The sequence below is a fragment of the Cebus imitator genome, unplaced genomic scaffold, assembly GCF_001604975.1.
Source record: "Cebus imitator isolate Cc_AM_T3 unplaced genomic scaffold, Cebus_imitator-1.0 Scaffold161, whole genome shotgun sequence".
Lineage (NCBI taxonomy): Eukaryota > Metazoa > Chordata > Mammalia > Primates > Cebidae > Cebus > Cebus imitator.
In genome coordinates, this window is record NW_016107476.1 from 1,085,855 (window position 1) to 1,100,110 (window position 14,256).

Below are 14,256 nucleotides of genomic sequence, written 5' to 3' on the forward strand. Positions count from 1 at the left end.
TTAGTCACTGCCTGGGCTGGCCCCACTGTAGTTGGGACCTTGCCCCCACTGCACATGAGAAAGTAGACAGTGTGTTGTCTCTAGGCTGACCTTGGCCTTGGATTGGAATCCATTTGGCTGGGTTATACCAGAAAATGCAAAGCAAAACAGAGGGTTTTAAGGTAATTAAATCCTCCACCTAAAATGGTCTTTGGAGCAGTCTTTGGCCTGGGATAGTCAAATAAGGAAGCTGCCATGTTTATGCCACTCTTCTTGTCACTTTTTGCCTGTGGAAGCATCTTTTGTTGTCAGGAGAGAATGCGAGGTGGACAGAGTTGATCCTCAGTACCTGCAGTGGAGCTAGGAGGCAGGTTACTCAAGCAAACACACATGTGTGTTCACGATGCAAAAGCACTGATTCTATGAACCAAGGTTGCTATGAACACTGGCCTGTACAAGCACATGGTACATCTCACCGCTCGGTTCGCAGATGGGTCATAGGCAAGGGTAGGTGGGGGATGCAGGTGGTAGGTTGGATTCCATATTCTGAAGGGACCGCACCTCCTTCATCTTTGTTCCTGTTCCATCACGGCCACCAACTTTTACACAGCATCTTACATTGTGGGTGCATAGCGATTGTGGTAATTGAATGGTTGGTTGCCTTTCTTGAACCCTGGGCAGTTTGTGCCAGACATGTGCTAGGTCCCAGGCAACGAAGCTGAAGATGAACAATCTGTCCTAGGTTCCTGGATGCTGAGGTATTTTATGAGTCCATCCTGGAAGCCTTGGGCTGAAGGGTCTCCCTCTAGGCTCCCCAGTATTCCCAGGCTTAGAGAAAGCAGGAAGGGGTATATAAGAGATGCCATCAAATATTGCCTGTGGATGGGATTTTATTACCAACCCATGGAGGAGAGCATCCTCTACTGGTGGGTAGGAGCCCTGATGTCAGACCAAATCCCAGCTGCCCTGCAGGCATGTTTCATCGCTCTGTATCTCAGTCTCCCTGCATATAAAATGCAGAGACTAACAGCACCTCCTCCATAGGCAGTGGTGAGGATTAAAGGACATAGCCTGGTGCTTAGCACAGAGTTCAGTGCTCAGTGAAGTTCCTTGTCCTTATGGGCAACAGAGCGTGCTGACCTCACGTGTATCCAGAACTTAGCTCAAGTCTCATCCACCTGCTAGGTCAGCTTTCCTGGCTAAGGATTTCAGAGTCTACCTGGTTCCTCTGCACCTGTCCTCTCCTGGGAAGGAGGCAACACCTGCTGCATCCTGTCTCTCAGGGCTGTGGTTGGAGAGAGAGGCAGCAGGCATGGGAAGCACCTTGAGTGTGGTAACAGCAGTATTCACGGCTAGCACTTCACTGAGCATTGAACTCTGTGCCGGGTATTGGGCTATGGGCTCTAATCCTCACCCCTGCCATGAAGGAGGTGGTGGTAGTGTCTGTGTTTTATACAAGGGGAAACTGAGATGCAGGGAGACCAGACACTCCTACAGGGCAGTTGGGATTTGGTCTGACATCGGGGCTCATGCCCACCAGCTCTGGAAAGGTTCTGCATGCATGTCTGCTTTTCCAGGGCAAATCCCCATGGGCTGGCTAGGCCGGCCCCTACTGGGTTGCTTCTGTCTCCAGCCTCAGGAATGGCCCCTGCCCTGAAGGAAGGCTGCCTAAAGATGTGGGTTTCTCCCCGTGGGCCTGGGGAGCCCTACTTCCCAGTGTGTGGGGAAGACTTTTGTGCCCTCACTGCTTGACTTCTGGGTGCCCTCAGGGGGAACACAGCCTGGGGATGGGGTACTCAGAGAGGCAAGGCCTGAGCCCAAACGATTTCCCCACACAGCTGTGTCATAGGATTGCATTTGAGCCTTACTGAACAGTAACAACAGATAATATTTTTTTATGTTTTTAAGCTACAAGCACTATTAACCAAAAAGAATGCCCACTAATTCTGTCATTCTTTTATTGGGCCTAGTAAAGATCACATATCCACCTAAATCAGATTTGGGCTTCTGCAGTCCACAATTCACATTAAAATGGCAGCCAAAGTCCAAGAACTAAAACGAAAAGAAGGAACATTAATTCTTCTTTCAGTGTCGTGCGGGTGTGGATGAGCTCAAAAAATTGCAGCTTCTTTCCAAAACCTGGCTCTGACTCCTGCCCGCTCCATGACTTTGGGCTGGTCGTGGACTTCTCTGGGACCCTGTGTCCTCAACTGTAAAATAAAGCAAACCTGCCTAGTTCGGTTACTGCAAAAGAATGACACAAGTTTTTAAAGCACTGGGCACAGTGGCAGGTTCTATGTCAATGTAGTTGGAGCATTTAGAGTTGGGCTGCTGTTTCTCCTCATCTGCACCTGTTAATGTTGCTGAACCTCCAGTACCAAGTGTCCGTGATGATGCTGATCTGTAAGTGATTAGAGCCTTTCTCTCTGGCAGTCAGATTTGTTCATTCATTAACTCATTCATTCAACGTTATTTAAGGAATATCTGCTTTGTGCCAGGCATAATTCTATGTGCTCTCCTTTTCTGCCTGGTGTAGGCAAAACCATCAGCAGTGTGAAGCTAGAGAATAGAAAGTGATGGAGATGAGGTGTGGGCAGCAAGGCTGAAGCTGGCACCCTGCTCGGGGCACAGAGCCAGTTAGGGGACTTGCTGGGAGACCTTTGAGGTCACTGTGAATGGGTAAACATAAGCCTTGGGATCACTCGGCTGGGAGATGTGGAGGGGCCAGTTTATTAGAAAATGGCTTAGGTGGACCCTAGAAATCAGCTCCTTTGCCCCCTAAAAAAAGGAGAAATGTTAAATGCAGCTCTGAGAGCTTTAGGTAACATGTAGAAAATGGAGTTGGGGTGGGGGTGCTGTTGACAAGAGGATGCTAAGCGTGAGAATGGGTTACTAAGAGGAGTTACAAAATTTCCCACAAAGGGGGAATTATCACCCAGTGGCAATGGAGTGATTGATTCTTTTGATATCTAATGCCACAATTCCCCGTCTCCTGAGCAATAGTGATATTCTCAATGCTCTATCTAGGAAGGGAGATATTAGGAACTAGTTGTTTGCTAAGCTCAAAGTCTCTGTTGACCTTAAAACAACTTCCCTGGAAGAAAAATGACCTAGTGTATATTTACTGTTGAATATAATTTTCCTTAGGAAGTCTGCAAGCCTATTAAAGATTAATAGGGAATCTCATTTTCATATGTTTCTGTTTAAAGCAAACTTGTGCAAGTGTAAATTGTTGGCCATTCAGAAATCTATTCATTCTCCCCACCCCCGACTCCCTCCCAGGGCACTCAGAAACTAGGCTCCTTTAATGAGTAGAAAGTAAATTAACATTCCACGGAGCAGAACTTGGGGCTCACATATACAGAGGTATTTAGCACTTGTCTTTTGGGGACTGGGGAAAGAGGGGGAGTTTCACAAATTATTAAAGTCAAGAGAGCCCATGTCATTTTAATTTTGCATATTCTGGGAACATCCAAAGAAGCAAAGTTTGACTGAAGAAGACCAGGTAGTATTAGGGATACTTTCTAGAATTTACCTGTGTTTTTCTCCTAAGCTCATTAGAGTTCAGTTCCCCTGACCATAAACATCAATAAGCTACAGTGCTTAATTCAGCACTTCCTTCATGAAGGCACAGACGGCACCTCCTTAAATGAACACAGGCTTGATGCGTCAATCACCAGACCAGTAGCGGGCCCACAGGTAGTGGCCTATAGAATTGCTTAGCCCTGTTTAGGGATTACTATTCCATTGGTCTATAAAAGGCATTGCTCTACTTGAGGGTGTTTGAAGACTCACAAGAGAAACCTCTCTTTGGTCTTAGTGGCAGCAATAAAGCTGATATTCATCATGACTTTCCTGAACACATGCAGATCTTGAACAAGTGGGTCAATGCCCTTAGGATAAAGCATTTCATATTCGTCCAGGATAGTCATCTCTCCCTAGGACTTCATAAGGTCTCAAGGTCCAGAGAAGAACAGGAGACACCAGCTGTGATGAGGTACTGTTCATCTAGGAATCAGGAATAGTTGTCAACAGGTGCTAATGTGCCAGGTACATTTAACCCTACTGGGAACATTTTGAGGGACTTACTGTCATTCAACCTGAGTATATTAGGTGTGTTAGGCCATTCTTGCATTGCTATAAAGAAATACCTGAGGCTGGGCAATTTATAAAGAACAGGGGTTTAATTGGCTTATGGTTCTGCAGGTTGTATGGGAAGTGTGGTGCTGGCATGTGCTCAGCTTCTGCAGAGGCCTCAGGAAGCTTATGGTTGTGACAGAAGGCAAAGGGGGTGCCAGTGTTTCACGCGGCAAGAGCCAGAGCAAGAGAGAGAGTGGATGAAGAGGTGCCACACACTTTCAAATAAATCTCCTGAGAACACTATCACGAGGACAGCACCAAGCCATGAGGGATCTGCCTCTGTGACCCAGACACGTCCCACCAGGCCCCACCTCCAACACTTGGAGTTTCATCTCAGCATGAGATTTCGAGGGGAAGTCTAAGCTATATCAGGTGGTGAAAGATGGAAGACAGGAATGAGTGGATTTCTTGGAGAGGCTTAAAGTATTCCTCATGCAGACATGCGACATGGTCAGAGCAGAAGCAAGAGAAAGTGGAGGGAAGTGCCACACACTGTTTAAGGACCAGATCTCACAGAAACCCACTTGCTATTCAAGAGGATGGTGCTAAGCCATTCATGAGATGTCTGTCCCCATGATCCAGTCACCTCCTACCAGGCCCCACCTCCAGCATTGGGGATCACACTTCAGTGTGAGATTTGGGTGGGGACACACATCCAAAGGATATCACTAGGCTGCAGAGAAGTTAAGATACTTGCCCAGAATGTCATGGCTAGTAAGCAATTGAACTGAAATTGAAGGCCTAGGGCATCTTCAAGTTCTGTATTAAAAATCCCTGCCATATACTGCTTTTTAGTAGTCTTTTAGTTTTCTATTACTGCTATAACAAATTACCACAAACTTGGTGGCTTTAAACAACACACATTTATTCTCTTACAGACTTATGTAGGATCAGAAGCCTGACACGGGTCTCACTGGGCTGAAATCAAGGTGTCAGCAGGGCTGAGTTTTTTTCTGCAGACTGCAGGGGAGAATCCATTTCTTTGCTTTCCCCCATTCATGCTCATGGTCACTTCCTCCATTTTCAGAACCAGCAAAGGCCAGTTGAGTCTCATACGACATCACTATGACACCGTCACCTGCCTCCCTCTTTCACTTTTAGAGACTCTTATGATTCTGCTGGTCCTACCAGGAAAATCCAGAACACTCCCCCTACCTCATGACCATAATTACCTCTGCAAAACCCACTTTGGCATGTACAGTAATGGTCTCGGGTTCCAGGAATTCAGGTCTGGATGTCTTTGAGAGCCTACCCAAAGGTAGGCATTCTGCCTGCCACAAGCAGTTTTTCTTCTGAGGATCTACTTTTTTATGTTTTAGATGGAGTATTGCTCTGTCGCCCAGGCTGTGGTGTAGTGGCACGATCTTGGCTCACAGCATCCTCCGCCACCCAGATTCAAGCTATTCCCCTGCTTCAGCCTGCTGAGCAGCTGGGACTACAGTTGCACACCACCACGCCTGGCTAATTTTTTTGTATTTTTAGTAGAGACAGGGTTTAACCATGTTGGCCAGGATAGTCTCTATCTCCTGACCTCATGATCTGCCGGCCTCGGCTTCCCAAATTAATTTGGGGGTATCATGAGCTGGTTGTAAAACTAGTTATCTTAACTCCCTTCCCAGTAGTTGCTAGAAATCTCCAAATATGTAGATTTCATCCAGTCAGGGGCATGTGCGCATTTTGTACTAGCTGAGCCACTGCCTCTATCTTACCTTTCTGTGGCCCCTAATTCTCTCACTAATTTTTATGTTTATTCTTCTGCCTCATAGTTACATCTGAATGCACTTCAAAATTCCTTCTGAAGATAGGGTGTGTGTAAATAATTAAATGAAGCCATGGTGGGTGACCTTTGCTGCCCAGGGTTCCTGAGCAGTTGACCAAGAACTTCTTAGAGTTCCAGAATAAATACCAGGCAACTTCAGGCATTTACTCCTGAAGGTGGAGGTGGTACCAAATTCTGCACGAAGCAAGCTCACACTGTGTTTGGTCTCGAGTTTTAAGGTGTGGTTCTGCTAATGAAAGATTGGTTAAACATCTAGATTTCTATTTCTCCTTGTGGCCAAAAGCTACAAAACTGATTTCTAAAGTTTGCCTGCAGAAATATAAAAGACTTATTGGATAAGGTTTACTCTTAAAGAGTTTTAACATATTTCTCACCTGCGGTTATCCCAGCAGACAACTATTTAATATCTAAGCACTTTATGATCATTTCATCATCCAGAAAACTTTCAGTTTCTTTTCTTCTTCAGTTTCTTCCCTTAAAAACAAGTACCACCAAAGCTAAAGCTAGGTTTTCTGCATGAATAGTATGGGTAGCATAGTATGGGTAATATAAAACAAATTTATTTGACTTGATGGTGCAGCACAGGGTTGTTTGAGATCTTTCTGTGCTCCCATTACTACTTAGAGTTTGCTTATACCATGACCATCAGTTTGTGCATTGGGAGAAATAGGTTGAGAATTCCCGGCCAAAGGCAGCTTGGGGACATCTGATCTGAGGCTGCTGAAAGCCTCTTCAAGGTTGGAATGGATTTTCTTGCCAACTACCATGACTTGCCTTTCAAATTTGCCAGGTAGAGAGTACCTGTCAAGCCCTGTCAACTGCTCTGTTGATGTTAACTGATGGCTGTCAAAGTTCATACAAGGTTGCTTTGGAAGGGATGCCAAAATTGATCAGACGCCAACTTAGATGTTCCTCAGGGGCTGCTGCAATCAGAAAAGCTAAGGAAGCATCGCCTCTGTGCCTTACAGCCTGCTTTCACTGAACCATCAACCTGCAAAGATACCCAAGGCAGGACACAGGGACTGAATCAATGGGGGACTCCATCTGCATCCCCGGAACTCCTTTCTTAGTTGGTGAAGCTTTGCCAGAACCCCTGTGAGTCAGGCTCACAGTGCAGTGATGGCAGCCTCCGTGGCCCATGTGCTGGGCAAAAAAAAAAAAAAAAAAGAAAAAAGAAACTGCAAGGAGAACGCTTGGAGCCAAGAGCTGCCCAGGAGCCCAGCCAAAGAGGCAGAGGAGCAGCAGTGATCGGGGAAGCCCCAGGTATCAGGACGAGGCTGCAGGGATTTGAGGGGAACAGAAATTGATCTGTACTTGGCCACAGGGACCTTTCTGTCCCAAGAAACAGAGGCATTAGGAAAACCTTGAAGGCTGCTTGGTACTGTTTCTCACCAACATGTAGCCACAGTCTTGCTAAATTACCATGAGCACATCAGTTGGCCAGGCTTTAATAATCACACTACCAGTGGGAACCTGCATTAAGGAGCTGATGAACGCAAGATGTGCAGAGCTTTGCGCATCTGCACCTGGGGCATGTGGACCTGTCCCAGAGCCTTTGTGTCTCCACACCGAGTCCCAGGCCGGGGGAGAATCTCGGCTCAGCTCCCCAGCTTTGCAGCCTGCTCCTAGGCAAATACTAGGCGTTTGCTCCAGGAAGCCAGATGCACAGCACAGAGAGCAACAGCGACACAAAATAACACCCTCTGCAAAATGTATTTAATACGGGCCCTGGTTTCCTGAAGGATGCTTTCCAGATGTGTTACAGCAGACTGTGGGAGAATAGGGGCTAAGGTAATTTTCTAAAAACAGAAAGAGGAAAAATCTGTTTTGTGTCACTATACCAGACAATTACCATTCCAGTGTTTTAGATTTGTCATTCCTGGTCTAATATTAGCAGCATGTTTTTCTAATTGTTTTGATTCCCCAAAAGGTATTAGCAGTTTAACAAACTTAATGATATGTAGTCAATTTAAAAATATATCTTTTTCCTCTAAGTCTCTGAGAAAAAGTAGCTTTCAAGTGCCTTTATTTTATGAGGTCATGTAATGGAGAGGCTTTAAGTAACACCACAGATTCCTGGCTTCAGACTTCTCACATTTGTTTTGGTCAAAGTTGATGCCTTTAGTTACATGGATGTACCCTGTCTAACTATGTAATATAAGGGCCAAGAAAAGATAGACTAAGACACAGTGTGTGTTTCTCTTTATTGAAGGCTGAACATTAGAATGAACCAGGAATTGGGAGAAAATATAAAAGGATAGAAGAAAAATTTTACTGGGCAACTGGCATATTCTGGGTTCTGGGTGACGAGCTTTATGTAATTGTCATTTAAGTCTCACAGCAGCCATTTAAAGTGCCTGTACATAGCATCTGATATGGCACCATCGCACTGGTGCCATTTTCCAGGTAAAGAAACTGAGACTTAGAGAAGTTGAATAATTTGCTAAGATGTAAGAGGCTGCGTGAAAAGTGGAGCTGAGATTAGAAACAAGATTGTGTCACTCCCAAGCCTGTGCACCTTCTTATCTATCACACATTCTTTCCTCTAACCGACCCACTGAGAAAGCTTTCAGAAACTAAATCATTTGAACTGAAAGCCAAGACTTTGAAGCTGTAATGTTCACGTTGGGTTTAAAGAACTCCAGTGACTCACACAAGCAGATCGATGTGGGGATCCTGTCCCAGAGTTCTGGGTTTCTGCTGAGTGGTAGATATGGTTTGGCTGTGTCCCCACCCAAATCTCATCTTGAATTGCAGCTTTCATAATTCCCATGTGTTGTGGGAGGGACCCAGTGGGAGATAATTGAATCATGGAGGCAGTTCCCCCATACTGTTCTCATGGTAGTGACTAAGTCTCATGAAATCTGATAGTTTTATAGTGGGAAACCCCTTTAGCTTGGTTCTCATCCTCTCTTGCCTGCCACTATGTAAGCTGTGCCTTTTGCCTTCTGCCATGTTTGTGAGACCTCCCCAGCCATGTGGAACTGTGAATGCATTAAACCTCTTTTTCTTTGTAAATTACCCAGTCTCAGGAATGTCTTTATCAGCAGCATAAAAATGGACCAATACAGTGGTGAAGCCCTGCAGTGCTGTGCGGTCCTTGGTGGGGTGCAACAGACTCCTTTATAAAGAGGGGCCTAATTCACTGATAGACTTACTACCCTCTTATCCCATGCATCCTCTGGCCCCTGCTGTGCTCCTGCAATACATTCAAAGTGCCCACCACATCTCTAAAGCCAGTGGAATGTTAGAACAAAGTCGATGATGGTGGCAGGGGAAAGCAGGCATACACACTTGATGACTGTAATACAATCCCAGAGAAATTAAAGTCAGCCCTCACACTTCTCCCCTCCAGAGCCATTATGGGCGATCTGCAGTTCCTGTTCCAACGAATGCCATCTGTGGCCACCCGCCATGTGACTCTGAGCAAGGCTTAACCTTTTTGGTCCTCAGCTGTCTTATATGTAAGATGGATCCACTAGAAAAATCTTGTTCTCAAGACTCGAAGGAAACCAAATGTCTTGACACTGAAATCATGAGTCACGGTAGGATGGAATATGGGTAAGAATAATAATGCTATGAAAACACGTGGGTTTTCCACCCCTCTACGCTGCTTTGAGCATCCCACAGACCGTATTTCTGAGGTGGAAGGGAAAGCTAGGAGCTTAAATATGAAGCAGAACACTCAGGAACTTTGATTCATTTGTGTCAGAGCCTGGATCCCATTCAAGATCTTACAATTCTCAGTCCAGGGCTCAATTCCACCAACCACATGGCTTGTATCCAAGTATGGGATTTGTTCTGGAAGAACATTTAGAGGATTATGATAATCCAGGATGAGTTAAATTGGGCATTACTGGTATGTTTTTACCTGTTTTCCATAATGCTGCTTTCCTAAAACTGTTGCAGAGAAAGTAGGTAAATAATTTTCCCCCCACTGTCAGAAGACCATCTGCTGTTTGAGACAAGTCTCCTAGATATTATTATTACTTTTTTATTTCCAGTTAGCAGCGTGTTTCCTTTAATATGATGCTTTCTGCATAATGAGCTCTGATTGTTTTCCTATGGCCATCTTGGTATTTTGTCTGCCTTTTCCTTTCTTTAAGGTGGGAGATTTTCTCTTACTGATAGCGATACATTTCTACATTAGTACCTATTCATTTCCTTTTCATTTTCTCAGAGAAAAACAATCAGAGCTCATCATTGCTGTCGTCATGGAGATTTCATGTGTTCAGAAGAAATCCAGTTGAGGAGTTTCTTTGTCAATCCCATACTGGACACTTAAGCTTTCTTGTTTGGATCCCAGCAGCCCAAGCAGGGAAGCTATTGACATTGATTACAGTGTAATTCATAAACCAGGACAGGCAGGGGGAAGTGTATGCAAAAGGAGCTGTCCTGGAGCCCTGGAGCTGTGCATACAGTAGGTGCTCAGGCAGCAGTTGGTGACTGGACAGAAGAGGCAGCCAGAGCACTAAAAACATGCTAGCATCTTGGCTGTCCACAGCATCATGAAGTCAACACAGCCACTGCCAGCCTCACCATCTTCCTAGCCAACCTGTTCTCCCCCATCTTTCCCACCAGGGCCCCACTGTCTGTCCTCATCCCAATTCTGTTCTCACCCCTCCCGTCTGAAGTCTTGACTTTCATTCTATTGATATCCACATCTCCAAGCATCCTCCTTTCTTTCTCCTCTTCCAGCCCTCGGCTCTTTGCTCTGGTTCATGGCTGTGTTCTCTTAGGGAACCATCCCTTCCCCTCCTGGCCACTTTCTTGCTCTTCCCATTGCTGCTGAAACAGTGAGACCACAGAGTAGGTCTGAAGCACGTCTTTGCTGAACAATGGTGAGATGGAAGAGTCTTCCTAATATGCAAATCTGATGATGTTACTTCTTGGCTTAAAATCCCTCAGTGACTCCCCCTGCTTTTAAGATAAAAATACAAACCCTTGGGTCATTCAAAGCCTTTTCAAGATCTCAGCAGCATCTTTTCCCATCACTACCCATTTGCATCTTGTGGCCTGGCCATCCTGCATGAGTGACCAGTGACATTCCAGATGATGCATCTGTTAAAGGTAGCGGTTGAGAGTGCTCTCCAGCTCTGGCATCAGATTGAATGTGGTCATGTGCCAGCTCCATCACAGAGCTCTACAACCTAGAGGGAGTTGCTTAAAGGCTCTGTGCCCCAGTTTCCTCATCTGTAAAATGAGCCTCTTAGTATCACCTAATGAGGTTGTTGTGAGAATCCAGTGTGTGAATACATGTCAAGCAGTTAAATCAGTACCTACCATGTACAAATACTTTGTAGTTGTTATGCTGGTCTTACTATGGGTGTAATTACTTTATCCTTTGCTGCTTCCTTCTGTCTGGAATACCCTGTTACACCTTTACCTGACAAAGCCTACCCATCCTTCAAGTCTCAGTCCCAATATCACAGCCTCTTGGAAACTAGCTTCTGCAGCTGTGTGATAGTAAAACCTTAAGTGGTAGAGTCAGAAGGTATGGCTTTAAATCCTCATTCTGCTACTGTTTTATTCTAATCTACCCTCACTAAGCCTTGGTTTCCTTGTCTATAGAATTAGGATAATAAAATAATAATATCTGTTATTTTGCTGTCATAAAAGAGTAAAAGTTTATAAAAATATACCTAACATGCACACAACACTTCATTCATTTTGTCTTGTTTTGGTTAGCCGTCATTCATTCTTACCTTTTATTGAGAACAAAGCACTGTATTATAATAATCTTTTTACTTGTTTTTCTTGGCATCTAGATTGCGTGTTATATAAGTTCAAGGACAGGGTCTTTTTCATCATTATATGATGGCACTTGACACATCACTCAGTCGGATGGACAGGAATCCAGCTGTTTTTTCAATGCATGGGACCATTTCCATGCATAATTTTAGGATACATTAGAGGATTGTGATGGTAGGAGAAGAAGAGGTTGGGAAGGAAGGATGTCTTAGTGGGATGGAGGAGTGGAGCTGTTTTCTTTCTTTGGAAAATACTAAAGACCAGAGGTTAATTGCAACTGTCCCATTTCATTTGGCACAAGGGTGAATGGGGATGGGAGAGGAAGCCTGTCTCGGAAGGGCTGGGACTCAACTGGAGTCATGATACATGTTTTATCAGTGGGATTTGCTGACATCATACTGGTTCTTAAATAGAGTTGTGCAGTAAATATTTAACAACCAGTGCTCCGAGAACAACACAAAGCCCTGATTTATAGTGTTTGCTGATTACTGTGGTGTCAATACCCCCGCCATGGCCACTTTCAAGCCACCACTGCAATGTTATTAACCAACCTGCAAAATCCCTGAAACTGTACCAATTCACCAGTGATGAGCTGGCCCTGACATAGCGCTGTATAAACTTCTTACTTCAGTGTTTCCATCTGTAACATGTGAATTCTATAATGTGAACATCCTGTCTCCAAGTACAGCTGCCAGGGAGAGGTGGTCAAATGTGATAAAATGTGGAAATGTCAGTGTTCTAACAATGCCACATGCGCTCACCCTTCCACTGAAACTCTTTTCCCATCCACTGGCTGTGTGATATAGGGCCAGGATATGTGCCGATGATCTCTCAAAAAGCAGCCTGTCCAGAGTTTTGCTCTGAGCAGTATATTTCGTTTTATCCTCCCAATCGGGGCTATGCTTTCTGCAGCAGACTGACTCAATTAGCCTTTCATTCCAGAGTCCAATTGTCAGTCAATTCTGAGGTTGTTAAGCAAAATGAGTCTGGTGGCATTAGTCTCTCACCGAAGGACAGTAATCCTCATCACAGTTGTTGTTCAGTTAATAGTCTGCTGGAGAGTCTGTGAGAAACGGGAGCTGTGGAGAGGGGCGACCTTTCTTCCATCTCTGGGGGACAGGCCGGGAGCATGGGACTGCCAGGTCAGAGAACTATTCAGCAGCCAGGTTGCATACAGAACCAGAGCCCCAGCTACCTGAACCTGCAGTTGGCCTTTACAAAGTTAGAAACCCAGTGCCACTAGATCATTAACTTTCATGACCAGGAAAATTCTTTTGAAATTAACACTCAATCCAAGCTGGATGCCATTGGAGCCAGTTGAGTAAGCCCGAGCCATCTTTAGGGATTTCCTCTGAAAAATAAATCTTTTAACCAGGCTACAGAAAATAGGCAGGTTTTATATCTTTCAGTGTGTTCAATTAAAGTCAGGAAACACCAGCGAGGCTCGGACTGTGGTTGCCACTCAGGTGCGCACACATGCACATGCCCCAGCCACATTCAGGATTTTACCAATGCACTTAGCTTCGGCACATGGCCTTGCTTGGGGAGCCTTATACAGGGGCTCTCTGAGGAATGCAGGTGCTGTACAAAGAAAATAAAGCAGAATTCCAGCATCTGCTCCAGGGATTCACAGAGCCAGGCCCCCAGAACAGAGAGAGCACACAAAATGGGCTCAGAGAGGGAAGCTTGAGCAATCCTTGTTAACAAGGGTTCAAGGAGAGAACCAACCCCACACGAACACGGCTTTGCAGCGTACTGCGGACTTGGATAATTTCATCAGGCCTTTGAATGTTTGAATGCCCTTTCCAGTTAAAATTGCAGGAGAGGGATGCGTAACGCGCTTCCTGTGGGCCTCTTAGAAACCTTTGTGATCCCCATGCATCCTACCTGTCTTCGTTCCACCAAACCAAGCTTGTTTGTATCAAAAAGTGTGGCAAGAAAATACAGTCTCTTAGGAGGAAAGAAGTAAAACAGCTCTGGGTATGTCGACAGCCAATTCCGAGGTGAGCTAAAGACAGAAGAAAACTTGCGACAGCCTCTCGTTGTCTCCCATAATCGCCAGATAATTTAAATTATTATGAAGTTCATTGTGTTCTTCCATAGAAACAGAGCTGTTGTCTGCCAAGATGACCTCAGAGGTGGCCCAGCTCTCATTCAGGATTTCCCAACAATATCCTCTTCAGACTAAAAAACAGCCAGTTGGCCACAAAGAGCCCTCTTCTTCCCCACACCAGCATGTCTGCGGCTTCGTCCCCTTCTGGGCCTCTGCATCGTCACTGCCACCCTGGGCTTCTGGGTGGACTGTGCCGGCCCCTGGAGAGATTCCTGCGTGCAGGCAGCTGCCACATCTTGCAGTGGCCCCTCCAGGCACAGCTTTGACCATAGGCGCACCAGCCCAGACCAAGCCTCTCTGTCCCTCTTGCCTTCCCCTTCCATTCCCCAAAGGCAGGCTCCTCCTCAGTGCCACTCAGCTGGAATAAATCACTACCCCCTGGGCTGGTGGGTGAGAGGCGACTTACAAGAGAGAAACATACATTCACAAAGCCAGTAGGAATTACAGGAGCAGATGGGCTGTAGGATCCTATTCTGATGCCAGGGACATGTTT

At 45.5% G+C, this 14,256-nt stretch overlaps 1 protein-coding gene across 6 annotated transcripts in view; it reads left to right on the forward strand.

Annotated features, from left to right (window-relative positions):
• The window catches only part of GFRA1 (GDNF family receptor alpha 1), a 225,628-nt gene that overhangs the window by 166,083 nt on the left and 45,289 nt on the right, over nt 1-14,256 (forward strand). The window lies entirely within an intron of this gene.